The 12,679-nt window shown below is 41.0% G+C and overlaps 1 long non-coding RNA gene across 2 annotated transcripts; it reads left to right on the forward strand.

Annotated features, from left to right (window-relative positions):
• The first annotated feature begins 4,593 nt into the window (after positions 1–4,593).
• LOC103597271 lies at positions 4,594–11,767 on the forward strand. Of its 2 annotated transcripts, none has more exons than XR_551097.1 (3): positions 4,594–4,637; positions 11,250–11,427; positions 11,632–11,767. It is a non-coding gene; the product is annotated as an uncharacterized LOC103597271 (long non-coding RNA). The 2 variants fall into 2 exon arrangements; XR_551096.1 differs by having other exon boundaries at positions 11,663–11,767.
• The last annotated feature ends 912 nt before the right edge of the window (positions 11,768–12,679 follow it).

A 12,679-nucleotide genomic window follows, 5' to 3' on the forward strand; every position in this document is an offset into this window, starting at 1 on the left:
TGTAGATCAAAGTTTACTTTTTTTTTTTTTTTTTTGCTTTGTAGGATAATCTGAGTCAAACTTGTCCAGTGAGATAATTGCCTGACAGAAACCAGTGAACTAAACCTAGCATTGATGTCTTTCATTGGAACACCTACGCGTGGAGGATCACACTATGCAACTTAGAGAAAGAACATCAAAGACTGACTTTTAAGAAACCAGAACTTACATGTAGAAATAACTATGGTCCCTTTCGAAGTCGCTGCTTTGGGAGGCATTCCACGCCGGCACTGCTGCTTTTGCTCTGAGTGCTTTTGTTGATTATTTTTTGAGAATGTCCCTGCATGACATATTATTTTTAATACTTTATATGGGAGCCAATAGTATTCTCAAAGGATAGATTTAACTTTTGGAAATATTGACAATTGTTAGGAGGCAAGTAAGGCACGTGTCAGGATGAGAGGAGTTGAGTGTGGGAGTGCTCCCACCTGGATTTGCATCCAACACTTCCGGCTACTTGTGACCAAGTCCAACAACTGGTCTGAGCCTCTATCTGATGCAGGATCACTCATTCGTTCATTCAGTCAGTCAGTCATTCAATAGAGGCTTACTGAGCATTCACTATGGGAAGTGGATAACAGAAAAGGAGGGATGAAGTGATTACCTCTGACTGTAAATTTCTGTCCTAGGTTGGTGACCAATCTTTAAAAAATCAAGCAAAAATGACAGGTTAGGCTTACACTAGCATTAAGTAATAAGGATGTATCTTGGATGGCTAGTAAATCATCTTTGATGAAACTTGCCAAAGAAAAGTTCCAAATGTTGTGAGCAACTATACTTTTACTAAGTAAAAGTTTAACATTGTTTAATTGATAAAGGTAAAGGACCAGGCTCCTCATTTCAGGTGCGTTAGTTTGGTACCTGGATCTATTTATTTACAACTCTCTCTCTCTCTCTCTCTCTCTGTCTGTCTTGCAATCCTAACCACGTATCAAAATCATCTACAGAGCCTTTGAAAAGTACAGATGATGCTATACACCAATCACCTTCTTGAATTAGAGTTTCTAGAGGAAGGTCTAGCTCATAGGCATTTAAAAAGAGCATGATGCGTGATTCTGACACACAGCCAAAGGTAAGAACCACTGGCTTATAATAACCCCTCGTACTTTCAGAAATTTCTACCTTTACCTTAGTATATTATACCTATCTCTTCTCACAGAACTTTCTTTTAAAACATATTATCTTAGCATCTTATTACAACCAAAACTAAATTCAATTAATGTATGAAAATCCAATCCAGAAAGAATTTCTCCATCTACCAAGTTGTAACATATTTTTAATTGAGCATCCATTATGTACCTAATTCTGTGTTTGTTGTTTAGGTAACTATTAAATTTAAGATCCAATTCCTATCCAGAAGGGCCAGTATTAGAAACTGGGGTAGATGTTGATAGTATCATAAAACAGGCAATCAGAATACTCAGATCTACTGCAAACCACAGCCACCCTTCCTCATGAGTTTCCTGAAGGATATAAACGGGTAGGGAATGCTGCAAGTTGCTAGCTGGACTTTGCACCCAGACACCATTGCAGATTACAGTGTGATTCTGAGCTGGATCATAAATTCTAGGCTAGACATCCATAATGAGCCTCATCACAAGTCCAGGTCATCATCTCGAATCATACTGCACTTTAGATGGCCACATGAAAGGAAGAAACTGGAGAAAAGGAACCTGTCAGCAAATGAGAGCACGAGGGGCCATAGCCTTCTAAGGAAGCAGCCCCTGACCCAGCCTGCTGCCAATGCTTATGGCGAAGACTCGAGGCGAGAAGGAGCAAGCATGCTTGCCCCGCTCCCAACCACTGTGCCAGCGGATACACTGGGATTCAGCGAGCCCTCGGAAACTTCTGAGGGGTGGCAGTCAAGGTGTGGGGTGGGAAATGGGGAATGGCTACTCCAAAGCCTGCGGATGACAATCTGGATGGGCAAAGAGGAAGGGACTCCCTCTCTGGATTTGTAAAGCACTACTCTGTATTTTTATGAATTGCACTTATTTATAACATTATGTTTTAGGGGTCTGTTTTCTGCCGTCCACTGTACTCATTTTCCTCAGTGCTAACACAATTCCTAGCACATAGTAGGTAACCAGTAATTCTTTATAAATGAATGAAATCTGTCATATAAAACAATTACAGGGCCGGCCTGGTGGCGCACTGCGCTAGTGCGCCGTTTGGGAAGCACGGCGGCGCTCCCGCCGAGGGTTCGGATCCCACATACAGACCAGTTCCCGCTCACTGGCTGAGCGAGGCGCGGGGGCAACACCGAGGGTTGCGATCCCGTTGCCGGTCCCGGTCCGGTACGGGAGCGACACTGAGGGTTGCGATCCGTTGCCGGACACGGAAAAAGACAAAAAAAAAAAAAAAAAAACAATTACAGAATACAAGGCCATATAAATAATAGTTTGTGTGTTACATAGAGTGCTCTACAAGTTCAAGATATAGTCCAATGGCGGAATAGTTAGGAAATCTTCACGGAGAAAGTGGGCTTGGGACACACTCTTGTGCAGAGTGAACTTTGTATTTACACAAGGGTGTCTGACCTGTGACCAGAGCTATGGACTGTCTTTGGACATTGGAGTGACAAATCAGCTGTCACTCAAAAGTTAGTATAAACCTGAAATACATCCTTAGACCATCACTGGTCAATGTATAGACAATTTAGTGCCGTCATTAATTTCTTCTCTACGTGAACATCTGCAAAAGAAAGGCTATAATGGAAAATTGTCAGTAAAATGGAAACTTATCTCATAGAGAGGAAGAGAGTAAAAAATACAACCTGTAGAATAACTGAAGTGAGTTTCTTTTGAAAACGAATGGTCTTTCTTTTACATCATATTGTAATGTGCTCATTAGTGGACAACAGAAAAACAGGAAGAAGAGGAAAATATCATCCATGTCCCACTGCCCCCAAGCAACCACTTTTGACATCTTGATGAGTTTTTTTTTCCTAGGTCTAGTTTCATTCTTATTAAACCTCGAGCAACTTGCTTCAATAAACATTTTATACATCCTCCCCTTTCTTCTTCTTGTTGCTTTCTCTGCTCTCTCTAAATAAGATAGACAAGAATTCATTATTTCCATTTAAAATATGAATTGTTTAGGCTTTTAAGAACAGAACTTAAAATAATGCATGCACTTTCAATAATATTGAAAAAAATTCCCCTTCCTAAAATTTGCATGATGTAGTAAAATGTTTATTGTGGACTGCTTATTGGCAAAAAATGTCATCAAGTAAAAAGAGATATTGAAGAGGTCGCTGGGGTTCATGAACTCTGGCCAGAACCTTGAGTCTTCAGTATTCAGTGTGGCTGAGAGAGGGCTGTCGTCCCAGGGGCCCCAGTACAATTGAGTGTTTAGAGTCACTTGGCCCCACATCCTCCTCCACACAGTACCTTGTCCTGATCTGATTTTACCCTACTGCCCTGGAGCAGAGGAGAAGAGAGGGGACACTAGCAAGTATAGCCTCCAAGAACTAGAACTAGGAAAGGAGTTGATGGTGTGGTGAAAAGGTGAGCTTGGTCTGAGATAATGTCCTGACTGAACCAGTAGGTCTGACCTGATACATTCCAGAGTCACCTGAGAGGTCAGTACCCACAAGGTGTGAATGACCACTCTGCTATGCCAAGCCCATGAGAAATCAGGTACCCGCACATCTCCCAACTCCAGTCTGTGTGCCTGAGATTGTGACACGCAGTGGCAGAGTAACTTTGCCCTTTGTGCCCTCTGTACCTTACACTCAGTTCTGTCCTAGCATGTGTCACACTTTATTACACTTCTCTGATTATGTGTCTGTCTCCCTCCAGGTGAAGTGAGCTCCTCGAGGGCAGAAACCCATGCTTTCATCACCAGTGCCGACCGGATTTCTTGGCAAGATTAGGCATTCAATAAATGTTTATTGACTGAACTAAAGGAAGAATGCTGTACAGGTAGCCCACGACGGAGAGGAAATACAACAAGGCAACAGTCTTCAGAAAAGGACAGCTTCCTACTACCTTAAGAGAAGGCAAGAGTGTTGAGCCCTGCTTGGGCTGTGTCCTTTGCAGGCTTTCAGAGTAGGACGTACTCATGAAGGTATATCCCAAACATACAAATGCCTAGACTGCACCCCAAACATAACTAAATCAGGCATGTGAGAAAAATATGCCTTAAATGGTCTACAGGTGCTTCTGCATTCTTGGCTAAAAACCAGTGCTTACAAGTATCTGTTAACACATCACTTAATTTTATGATTTAGGCTAATAAAAGAGCAAGAAAAGTTCCAGATATAATTAACTAGTTGAGCATGATGCTTTATTGGTACAAATACACCTAAGCTAAAAGTGGTGTAGATTACTAAATAGCACTTGGCATTTCTCCATATGCCAAACTGCAAAAGCATTGTAAATAGACACATTATAAAACATCTATCCTGCCCTAAGAGGGCTTTGTACCGTCCCACACAATTTGATATAAACATTCTGGTTATTTTAATATTTCTTTCTTTTTGGAAGTAAACTCATTGTTCACTTGTCACTTCACTTGTCATGTTTTCTTTTGCTCCTGCAGGTCTGTTATTACAGAGATGAGGGCACACCTGGGCAAGGCTGGGACTCACCTGGGTAGGTGTGTTAGTCAGGGAACCTTCCCTTTCAAGAGATAGAAGTAACTCACTTAAATCCACTGGCTTGTTTATTTATTTAAGCATTCAACAAGTATTGATTGAGTGCCTAGGTGTATGATAATTATGGTGACACATGATAAACAAGACAATCTCCTGCCTTGGGATGTTTAAGGATGAGCTTGCTTCAGGTATAATTGTTTTTTGAGGCTCAGGTAATGTCAGCAAATCTTTCTCCCACCCCCTTTTTTTCTTTCTTTTTTTCCTCTTTGCACATTGGTCTTATTCTCTCCTTTCATAAAAAAAACTCCGTTCAAGTTGTGGGAAGGAAAGCTTGCCACTGGCAGCTCCCCCTTGCAAAAGGAAGACTGTACCCCACCCTGGCATCCTTATCATATGCCTAATGGAAGGATTTTTGATTCCCCCTGCTTTGGCTTAGTCATCCATGTGCCTAACCCTTGAGCCCAGGTAGGACTGGGATCCCATGATTGCCCAGGCCAGGCTCAGGGGCCCACTGTTGTGGTCATGTGTGGACAGCAGTCTCACACACCACGTTGGGGTGAGAGAGGGGTCATTCCCCAGTGTAAAGAGGGATTTTAGGCCTCGAAAACAATGATGTCTGACATACTATGTGCGATATTTTAGAGAGTAAAACGTTTGAGTAATGTGAACGTTTTCTTGAGAAAATTTGACTAAATCTACCTTAATGTTAGATTATTAAAACATTGTTTTCGAAGTGTCACTAATTCAGTAATGTCCATGAGATAATTTGAAATCAACTGGGGAAATCAAGTGTGAATGTTCTACCTATTTTGATGTAACCTTCACAAGGCGCACAGCAGATTAGAAATGAAATGGCAGACCTTTCATGAGTGTTTGGGGTGGTGACAGCATTTGAGTGTCGGCACTTCCCTGCACCAGTGGGTAGGGTCAGAGATGGGATGGGGAATGCTCTAAAGAAATAGAAAGCAGTATAGAAGAAGGAGCGATGTATGGAAAATATAGACAAGTGGTCAGGGCTCCCTCAGATGTTTGGAATCTTGCCGAGCATTTGATGTAAATATGCATGTGCACCCAGGTGTTCCTTGTTTATTGTCTAATGTAATTGTGCATGTGCACCCAGGTGTTCCTGGGTTGTCTGTCTCACACCCAGGTGTCCTGGGTTATCAGACTTAAGCATAAAGGACTAGTGGCTCTGTTCCACAGAGCCCCTGACCCTGAGATGCCTCTAGGGGGGCACAGGGAGGCCACTACTGCTGCTGGAGGCTATTGCTGCAAGGTATTGCTGCCAGTGCCTCTGGGACCCTCCAGGAGGACACCTCTGCTGCTGAGGAAGCTGAGGACTGAGCTCATGTTGTCTGTCAATGGCTCCCGGGATCTTTCCCAATTACCTAGTGTGGACCTGCATGTGAGGGGTCTGGTAACCCAGCCAGGCATGTGAGGGGTCTGATGACCCAGCCAGACATGTGAGGGGTCTGGTGACCCAGTCTGGCACATGAGGGGTCTGTGACCCAGTCTGTACAATGGATTTGAAGGGTGTGAGCCCTAACCTGACAATACAATTGGCTATGTCAGCAGGGTTCTGACAATTGCCCTAGCAATACAGGGGGGTGAATCATCTTCCTCTAGGGATCATTCTGGAAAAGTCCTGATAATAGAGTTGGGTGAGAGTGCAGAGGGTGGTAACAAGGAAAACTAAAATTATATTGTGAAGCAAAGCACTAATGCAGTAGTTGAAACTTGACAGATATCAGGCAGTGAGTATAAGAGAACAGGGAGTTTATACTTCTTGTGGATAGTGTAGGAGGAGAAATGATGAGGACAATATTGCCAAAGAGAAATTGCAGGGAAAGATAACACATAGGAAGGGACAAGCCAACAAGGAAAGAAGGTGGGGCAAGAATATGGCTAACAATTGTTTATTACTTATAATTGATCAATTATTGATACCAGGAAAAGTTCTCTGTGTTTCCATCTACTGTTGTACTCATATTCATACTTCATAGCATCCTTCTGAGATATGTACTTTCAATAGTCACATTTTACAGAGAGGAAACCGAGGCTTAGAGAGGTTAAGGAACACGTCCGCAGTCACACAGCTGGTAAGAATTAGAGTCAAGATGGGACTCAGGCAGTCTGCGTCCAGCATTTGTACTCATAACCACATAGAAATGAGAGAATTCATGGAAGAATTGTAAGAGGGGAAAAAACACGGCCCACAAGGGTTTGTCTTAGAGCCAAAGATGTCTTTGAAGCTGGCTATGGAACCAAATACAGGGGGGTAAGTCCATGGAAACATGCATATTGTAAAAATGATCAAAGATGTCAATCTGGCTTAGAGTCAGATAATGACTCAGCTCTTCTAGGGAGGGGGAATTAGTGGTCAAAAGGAAAATCTTGTAGATTGAGTATAACACAGAGGATATTTAAAATGACCTTGTGGTGTTTTTCTCCTTCCTTCCTTTCTTTGTTTTTTCCCCCTGGCCAGTACAGGGATTGAACCCTGGACCATGGTGTTATCAACATCACTCTCCAACTGGTGTTTTTAATACAACTATTTAGAAAACACGATTGTAATTCATCCAAAGTGTCTAAGTTGAGTTATTCCTAAGTACGACTCTTAAAAATAAAAACAGACAAACAAAATATGCAATTCAAGGATTTTAAAGAAATGTTGTTTATATTAGAAATATCTGAGTCCAGATGACTCCTATGACTCTTTAGGATTTATAAATAATTATTAAAGTCATACAACATCCTTTGTACCATTCTGGGTATTGTGGGACCTGTGGCAAGTAGAAAGCATAGTTTCTGCCCTAGACAGCATGTGTTCCCATCACCCTAGTACGTGGCAGGGCTATCTGCGACATAGCACTGTGTTCCCTTAACATGTGACTACTTATATGTGCAATGTACTGATGCCGTTTATCTGTGCAATAAAAAATACAAGTAATTCAGCTAAAATATAAGTGGAAAGAGCACTGAATTTAGAGCAAGAAGACCTAGGTTAAAAAAAACATAGCCTGGAGCAAGTCATGTAAACACTTTGAAGAAATTCTGACTTGGGGTTTTGGTCAGATTTAAAGAGATAATATGTAAGAGTTCTTTATAGCCTATAAAAACATACAAAGATTCCAGGCATTATTGTGATTGCAATTTACGGAAAATTATTTTTGCCTATTTTAGAGAAATTTTTCAGAAAATAATGTTGTTTCATTAAAACGTATCTATGCTTATGAGATGAAGCAATGAAATTGTTCTGTGGGATAGGATATTGAGATAGAATGGCTCTGTATCTAAAACCGGCATCATTTAAAAGAAAACTATTGATACTATATCCCTTGTGTACATAACCTATAAGAGGCCGAAAGGTAAGAACTCTCTCAAGTGCCTTCCCTCCACTGCTGTGCACGTGACCACATTCTGTCCACTCTTAACTCTTTCCTCTCACCTCAGTCTTTGAAGGCCCTTTTCTCCAATTCTCCCACCTCAGGAACTTGTCTGATCGATTATCCTCTCCCCCAGCATCTTTACCCTCAGTACCCAACATACTCAAGTGTCTTCCACTAAAAAAATTTTTATTTTATTTATTATTTATTTTAAAAGTTTTGTTTTGTTTTTATTAGTTATGAATATTCATGGAGTACAAAGCAAATTGTCACCACTTGTGCCTCAGATGTGATGGCCAGATCCATACTAGCAGCATGCCCATTACCATAAATTGTGATTATACCCCATGTCCCCCACCCAATTATCCTTTCAATTATCCCCGACCTCTCTCCTCATCCCGCTTCCCCCACTCCACTTTGTGTCCCTAGGCATGTTCTCTCCCTGTGCAAGTCCAATGCACCACTATGGTCTTTGTTTTCTTCTTTATCTCTTAGCTCCCACTTATGTGTGAGTACATACGGTATTTATCCCTCTGTGCTTTGCTTATTTCACTCAACATAAGTTTCTCCAAGCTCATCCACGTTGTTGCAAATGGGAAGATTTCATTTTTTTTTTTATGGCAGAGTAGTATTCCACAGTGTGTGTGTGTGTGTGTGTGTGTGTGTGTGTGTGTGTGTGTGTGTGTGTGTGTACACCACAGTATCCTTATCCAATCATCCACTGATGGATATTTAGGTTGGTTCCATATCTTGGCGACTGCGAACAGAGTTGTGATGAACGTGGGAGTGCAGGTATCCCTTCAACATGATTTCCATTCCTTTGGGTATATATTCAGAAGAGGGATTGCTGGATCATATGGTAGATCTATCTGTAGTTGTTTGAGAAACCTCCATACTGTTTTCCATAGTGGTTGTACTAATTTACAGTCCCACCAACAGTGCAGGAGTGTTCCCTTCTCTCCACGCCCTTGCCAGCATTTGTTATTCTCATTCTTTTCGATTATAGCCAATCTAACTGTGGTGAGGTGGTATCTCAATGTGGTTTTAATTTGCATTTCCCTGATGACTAGTGATGTTGAGCATTTTTTCATGTACCTCTTGGCCATTTGTATGTCTTCCTTTGAAAAATGTCTATTCAGTTCTTTTGCCCATTTTTTAATTGGGTTATTTGTTTTTTTACTGTGTAATTGCTTAAGTTCCTTGTATGTTATGGATACTAATCCCTTGTGAGATGTATAGTTGGCAAAAATTTTCTCCCACTCTGTAGGTTGTCATTTCACTCTGTTGATTGTTTCCTTTGCTGTGCAGAAGCTTTTTAGTTTGATATATTTTTTCTTTTGTTGCTTGTGCTTTCGGGCTCATGTTCATAAAATATGTGCCCAGACCTAGTTCCTGAAGTGTTTCACCAATAGTTTCTCTTAGTAATTTTACAGTTTCAGGTCTTATACGTAAGTCTTTAATCCATTTTGAGTTGATTTTAGTGTATGGTGAGAGGTGCATGTCTAGTTTCATTCTTCTACATATGGATATCCAAGTTTCTCAGCACCATTTATTGAAGAGGCAGTCTTTTCCCCAATGCATGTTTTTGTACCGTTTATCAAGTATCAGATGGCTGTAACCCTGAGGGGTGATTTTTGGGTTCTCTGTTCTGCTCCACTGGTCCGAGTGTCTATATTTATACCAGTACCATGCTGTTTTGGTTACTATAGCTTTGTATCAGTATAATTTGAAGTCGGGTAGTGTTATGCCTCTGCCTTTATGTTTTTTGTTCGGGATTGCTTTGGCTATTCAGGGTCTTTTGTTGTTCCATATGAAAGTTGAGATTGTTTTTTCCATTTCTATGAAGAATGTCATTGGTATTTTGATGGGGGATTGCACTGAATCTGTAGCTTGCTTTGGGTAGCATAGACATTTTTACAATGTTGATTCTTCCAATCCAAGAGCATGGAATGTCTTTCCATCATTTTGTGTCTTCTTTAATTTCTTTCAGTAGTGGTTTGTAGTTCATTGAACAGATCTTTCACCTCCTTTGTTAAATTGATTCCTAGGTATTTTATTTTTTTCGTGACTGTTATAAATGGACTTACTTTCTTGATTTCTCTTTCTGTTAGCTCATTATTGGAGAATATAAATGCGACGGGTTTGAGGCATTTATTTATTTATTTTATTTTATTTTTTTCCTTTTTGTCTTTTTTTCATGACCGGCAACGGATCACAACCCTCAGTGTTGCACCCGTACCGGACCGGGACCGGCAACGAGATTGCAACCCTCGGTGTTGCGCCCGCACCTCGCTCAGCCAGTGAGCCGCTGGTCTGTATGTGGGATCCGAACCCTCGGCAGGAGCGCCGCTGCGCTCCCAAGCGGCGCACTGTAGCAGTGCGCCACCAGGCCGGCCCTTGAGGCATTTATTTTGTATCCTGCAACATTACTGAAATTATTAACCAGCTCTAGGAGTTTTTTGATAGAGTCATTAGGATTTTCTATATATAGTATCATGTCATCAGCAAATAGGGACAGTTTGACTTTATCTTTTCCAATCTGGATGCCCTTTATTTCTTTCTCTTGCCTGATTGCTCTGGCTAGTACCTCCAGTACTATGTTAAATAGATGTGGTGAGAGTGGGCATCCATGTCTGGTTCCTGTTCTTAAGGGAAAAGGCTTCAGTTTTTCCCCATTCAGAATGATACTGGTGGTGGGCTTGTCATGGATGTATTTTATTAGGTCGAGATACTTTCCTTCATACCTAATCTGTTGAGAGTCTTTATCATGAAGAGATGTTGAATTTTGTCAAATGCTTTTCAGCATCTATTGAGATAATCATATGGTTTTTGTCCTTGAGTTTATTGATGTGATGAATCACAGTAATTGACTTTCATATGATGAACCATTCTTAAAAAGAGGCAAACTTTCCTTGACTTTTTATTACCCCCTTAACTAGAGTTTATTCTCTTTTCTTTCCTTCACAGCTAAGCACCTTGATAGATTCCTTTACACATATTCCATTCCCCTTTTTCACCTCCCACTCATCCTTAAACTCACCCACATCTTGAAACTGCTATGTGAGATTGTTCTGAGAAAGGCAGCCAATGACCATCTTGTCACTAAAACATGTGGACATTTTATATTTATCTTACTTGATTTCTCTGTGGAGTTCAAGGACAGAATGCATTTGAAGTACATTTGGGCATTTTAAATAGATGTGAAAAGGTATTTGCATTTGCAGATCTAGAACTAAGGAGAGAAGTCTGGATTCCTAAAATAGATTTGGGAGTCTTCAAGCAAAGCCATGGAATATAAGAAGAAAGAGGACAAAAAAAATCAACATTTCAAAGAGGAAGTCCTAAGGAATACCAACATTTCAGAGATCTGCAAAGGAAGCAAAATTCATGAAAAAACCTAAGGTGGGTATGGTGATTTTAAAATTGTCTTTGATACTCTTTGATTCTTTGATATGCTTCCTTTCAACAGACAGATCTTAATTCTTCTCTTTAACGTGGGCTGAACTTAGTGACTTGATTTTAAAGAATAGAAAGTGTCTTGAATGTTGCTAAATGACTTCTGAGGTTGTGTCATGAAAAAAAATAGTTCCTACCTTGCTTTCTCAGTCTCTGAATCTCTCATTCCGGTTAAAACCAGCCACCATGATGTGAGGATACTCAAGCAGCTGTGCAGAGAGGCCACGTGGAAAGGAAACAACTTGCCAGCAAGATGTGTTAGCCACCTTGAAAGCAGATCCTCCTGCCTCCATTAAGATTTTAGATGTTTCCAGGCCTCCAGTCTTCAGCAGTCCCTGCTGGGCCCTGTTTGAATATTTGTCCCACGGAAACCATGAAATAAATATTATCGTTTAAAACCACTACTTTGGGGGGTAATTTATTATGCAACAATAGATAATTAATACAGAGGAGCCAAAAAGGTGGGAGAGAAATTATGAGAGTTTGGTAAGATAATTTAAATTTACCAAAAAACCTTACTTGACCTATTGTTTTTTTGGGGGGTTATTTTTGTCTTTTTTCGTGTCCGGCAACGGATCGCAACCCTCAGTGTTGCGCCCGTACCGGACCGGGACCGGCAACGGGATCGCAACCCTCGGCGTCGCGCCTGCACCTCGCTCAGCCAGTGAGCGGGAACCGGTCTGTATGTGGGATCTGAACCCTCGGCGGGAGCGCCGTTGCGCTCTCAAGCGGCGCACTGTAGCAGTGCGCACCGGGCTGGCCCATGACCTATTGTTAATGACTGATGGATACCCAGTGATTCCCTGTATTTCTCTTTTTATTACATTTTTTTACAATTGAGATGTCATTACGTGCAATAACATGAACAGATGTTAAGTGTGGTTCAATAACTTTTGACAACTGTTTACACCTATATGACAACCACCCAACATATCCGTCATCTATTACTTCCATTACCCAGAAAGTCCCCTCCTGCTCCTTTCTAGTCAATTCTCTCATCCCAACTCCACAGTTTTTAAATTCTACTACTGTAGATCAGTTTTGCCTTTTCTTTTTAGATTTTTATATAAGCATAATGATGCAGTATGTATTATTTGTCTGATTTCTTTCATTCAGCACACTGTTAGTGAGCTTCATCCAACTTACTGCCTGTATTAATAGTTCACTCCTTTTCTTATTGACAAGTAGTATTCTACTG

The sequence above is a fragment of the Galeopterus variegatus genome, unplaced genomic scaffold, assembly GCF_000696425.1.
Source record: "Galeopterus variegatus unplaced genomic scaffold, G_variegatus-3.0.2 Scaffold2259, whole genome shotgun sequence".
Taxonomy (NCBI): Eukaryota; Metazoa; Chordata; class Mammalia; order Dermoptera; family Cynocephalidae; genus Galeopterus; species Galeopterus variegatus.